The sequence below is a fragment of the Blastomyces gilchristii genome (assembly GCF_000003855.2).
Source record: "Blastomyces gilchristii SLH14081 genomic scaffold supercont1.7, whole genome shotgun sequence".
NCBI classification, from domain to species: domain Eukaryota; kingdom Fungi; phylum Ascomycota; class Eurotiomycetes; order Onygenales; family Ajellomycetaceae; genus Blastomyces; species Blastomyces gilchristii.
In genome coordinates this window covers 1,164,325-1,168,706 of record NW_003101676.1, presented here as the reverse complement: position 1 = coordinate 1,168,706, position 4,382 = coordinate 1,164,325, and the positions used below count along the sequence as shown (strand labels likewise).

At 34.4% G+C, this 4,382-nt stretch overlaps 1 pseudogene across 1 annotated transcript; it reads left to right on the top strand.

The window, feature by feature from the left end:
• The first annotated feature begins 1,832 nt into the window (after positions 1-1,832).
• BDBG_16982 lies at positions 1,833-1,921 on the top strand (annotated as a pseudogene). Its single transcript has one exon. The product of its transcript is annotated as a tRNA-OTHER (tRNA).
• The last annotated feature ends 2,461 nt before the right edge of the window (positions 1,922-4,382 follow it).

The following is a 4,382-nucleotide window of genomic DNA, read 5'->3' as shown; positions in this document are numbered from 1 at the left end:
CTATCACTCTGAGATTAATGATGTATCAGAATAGACAATTCAGACTTTAAAGAATTATCTTTATAAGTTCTATAACTACTTATAAGATAATTGATATAATCTTCTTCTATATACAGAGGTCACTATTAATGACTGAGATACTGTCTTAACAGATATAAGCTTATTCTTTCTTATATACAGTTATTATATGAAAGTGTTAAATCTTTTAGAGACTACACAGTTTATATCAAATCTGTGAAAGGTGTAAAGCTTGTGTAATTAAAAGGTTACTAGCTTGTAAAAAGTTATATGATGAAAGAATTAGTAAGCCAGATTATGTGACCTGACACCTTCACTCACCAGAGTAACTATACACAATACTATATACAAAATTCGCCTTCAAATCAAGTACAGATACAAAAAATGACTGGAAAATGTGTAGTAATGAAAAATCAGTCATGAGATACATTATTTTTTATCCCTCTATCTCTCTATCTTCTTTATATTCTCTTTTCAACATGTATATTTCAACATTTCAAGTGGTTTAGTAAGCTCATTCACTGCATTCTCAGCAGATGAAACATATCAGATAGATATTTCATTCTTGTAGATGAGATTCTGAAGAATGTGAAAACAGACCTCTATATACTTCAAGTGATGTAGAATTGCTTCAGAAGAGAATAGCTCTATAGTGAACTTATTATCAGCATGAATTGTATAAGCCAGATCATTGACTGTGGTGGGAATGAGGTGATTATCAGCATTCAGATTGTTCAGGCAGGATGGGATGAATTCAGTGTCTTCTAGAAGCTCTCAGAGACAGACAAGCTTATATACAGCCTTGAAGAATGCAATATATTCGGTCTCTGTTGATGACTTAGAGACCTCTGTTTGCCGGCAGCTTCACCATGCAACGGGGCCACCTGTCATATAGATGATATAACTGGTAGTTGAACAGGATCCTGGATCCCTACCGGCTCAATCGGCATCTGTGTATGCTACAGATTCAATTTCGGCACCTCTGTGATAGGTTATACTCTCATTGATTGAACCCTGTAGATATCAGAGTGTACACTTGTATGCGGCTCAGTGCTTTGATGTAGGCTGGGAGCTGAATCATTCAAGGAATTCTGTGGCAAAGCTCATATCAGAATGTGTATTAAATGCCAGATATTGCAGAGATCTGATACTGAAATGATAGAATTGTAGGATAAATTCTGCTGTGTATGCAATCAGTTTCTTATCATTATTCATAAAATCAACATTCTCCTTCATAGAAGTGAATATAGAATGACAGTCATTCATTAAGAACTTCTTCAGAAGATTTCTTATAAATAGAAATTGAGACAATGTTAATGAAGTTGAATCTCTATCAATCTTCATTTCTAGATAGCAGTTGAAATCCTCTACATTCTTGATCTCATAATTACCAACACTACCGAGAAAAACCCAGTTCAGATCATCAATCTTCAGACTGTAGAGATGAACATCATTTACATAGATGATTATATAGACTTATCTTTCATCATGAATAAATAGTTCAGTATTATAGAGACTGACTCAGAAGTCTGAGTGTAATAGCATCTTTCACAGCTTCTTATATTATAAGAGTGCTGCTTGCTTAAGACTGTAGAGTCTCTGCATCAACTCACACACAAGATCATCACAGTCTTCATGGAATTCTGTGAGTTGATTCATATATATTCATTCATCAGCAGACAGTTGAATGTTCAAAAAAGTAGTTATTATATTAATCTACAGAACATATCATTCTCAGAATGCCAAGATCATCATAAGAGCTTGTGAGATGAATGCAGAGACAATAAGTACAAAGATTCTTGAGTAATTAACTTGCCCCGGTGGCCGAATGGTTAATGCGGCCACCCGGTAGCGCCTTGGCGTGGGAAACCAAGGCGCGTGGGTTCGAAACCCGCAGGGGATACATTAAATCCGGAACTCAAGCACCTCAGGTTCCTAATAAATACAGAGGTGTACAAATCGCTCCAATGAATCGCTCTATGTTCCTGGGCTGGGAAGTTATTATCGCATGTATCTAATTGTCACTCCTTTGTATTTTCCTATGTTCTTGTTATCTTGGCGTGGTCTCAACACCTGTATTTCCTCCTGTATAACCAACACTTGACCTGTATTTAACATCACGCAAGGACTCATCATAAGCTCCGCTTGTATATGAGTATAATTGAAGAATAATAATAATAATAATAATAATTGAGTAATTAACTTTCTTCTGTTGAAGATTTTCACAGACAACTCAGCAGGCCTTATAGCAGATAATCTCACTCATATTATTGAACTTTTTATCAAATACTCATTAGCTGTGAAGAACACTCATTTGTGATGTTCTCTCAATCAGTTATCAGGCCTCTATCTGTTTCAAACAGTTGATCTCTTTAACACAGGTCTTGTAATAATACTTTCATTTCATGAAAGCTTTGGCATGTGTGAGGTTTTTCAGAATTGAAAGTGCAGCAATCTCAAGATCAGTGAGTAGATCTTCAAGACTGTTTCTCACTAAAGATTTCCTCACTGTAGATTTCCCTACTATAGTGATATCTCCTGTAGATGTCAGAGAATCATCAGATTCAACTGTGAGTTTCAGGGAATTCAGTGTATTCTGCACTAAAAAGATAGGTATTCTCATGGAGATATCATAGTCAATTCATCAATTATTAGTGAGTATAAGACATAATGAACACTCAGGTTGGATTTCCTCATTAATAAACAGATCATCAATTGATGAATCAGGAATTACTGAAGGAATTGTTGCAGTGAGTAGGCCTGATGTCACTGAAGGAATTGCTGCAGCTGCTTTACAGGCCACATTGAGTAGAATCTTCGGGTTGTGTGTAGTAGTTAATATTGATGAATTGGCAAGATGAAGATCCTTCTGAAAGATGATATCTTTTAATATGTATAAACATCTGTTGAAAGAATTCATCAATCTGTAATTGATAAAATCATCATATCTCACAAAAATCAACTCTTTGAAACAGGAAGCCATCTTATTGATGAGCTTGAAGACTATCTTCAAGAATGCTTTGTAATCCCAGCAGCAAATGCTGCATGCAGAAGATATAGCTCTAAGCCAGATCTCATACAGAGTAATTAACTTTGTATTTTCAGAGCTCTCATACAATATCATTGAAGTTGACATAAGATTAAGCTGCTCTGTGACTGTAATAACTGCCTCATCTTACATCTTTTTCAGAGCTGAAGAGTCTATTAATAGTGATCAGAACTTCTCAATGATCAAACTGATTAATTGTTCAGATACTTCATCTTACTATAAAGTATGAGAGAGAGTCAGCTTTCATTTTATATCTTCACTGAGCATATATGCCATGACTGCATTCAAATTCAATTCTTCACAATCTGAGTGAATGATTACAATGCCACATCTCAGCAGATTCTTGATGAATTAATTGAAGATCTGTAGATATCTCAACATCTCATTCTTGCATTTCAATAGAAATATTCATCTCATTCAGATGGCATCATCTGTAATCATCATTGCAAGCTTCTTACCAGTGTAAGATGATATATCATTCTTGTTTTCAAGAGTCTTATTATCACTGAATATATTCACTCAAATCTTTAAGACTCTGCAGGTGATATGATATGGTGTGAAATTCTTGTAGAATGCATGTTTCTACTTAGTCTTAATACATGTGAAACAGAATGATAATTTCTTCAGACTGATAATGATAATATCAAATCACAGATCTCTGATTATTTTTAATATACTATTTTCATCAATATGATCAAGTTGATGATGTTATTCATCTATCAGAAGCTGTTTCAGAAGAACTACAGATAATTAAGATGAAGATAAGATAATAAGGAAATCAGTATCTGAATTCTTAGAGTTGATTAACTGTTCAATCTTCTCACAGCTGAAAGATCTCAAAGACTCTGCATTCAGATTGTAATCTGTTGAGATTGTCTTTGATTTCAGAACAGTCATATATGCCACTGCTTCATATATTGAGTTATTCATTATATCATGAAATGTCAGTGAGCTGTCAGATAGAATGTAAATATTATTATGAGACAGATTAACACAGAAGATATCACTGTTAATAGATGATAGAAACTCAAAGTAGTTCTCAGCATTAACTTATATATCACAGTGAATATAGTTCTGGCACTTCATAAGTTTAGCAGAGATTAGATTTACAGATAGTTCTGATATGTAGTATACATGATTGAATTCTATCAATCTTTCATTCACTGAGATGAACACAGTGTCAACACTCTGAATCTTCAGAATGACCTTGTTGATCACTTGAACTGTTGAATCATTGATTACTATAAGTTCTGAAAATCATGATCTATCACTCGCTATGTGGCATCCGGCGCCAGTATCTCATATAGTGAGGGAA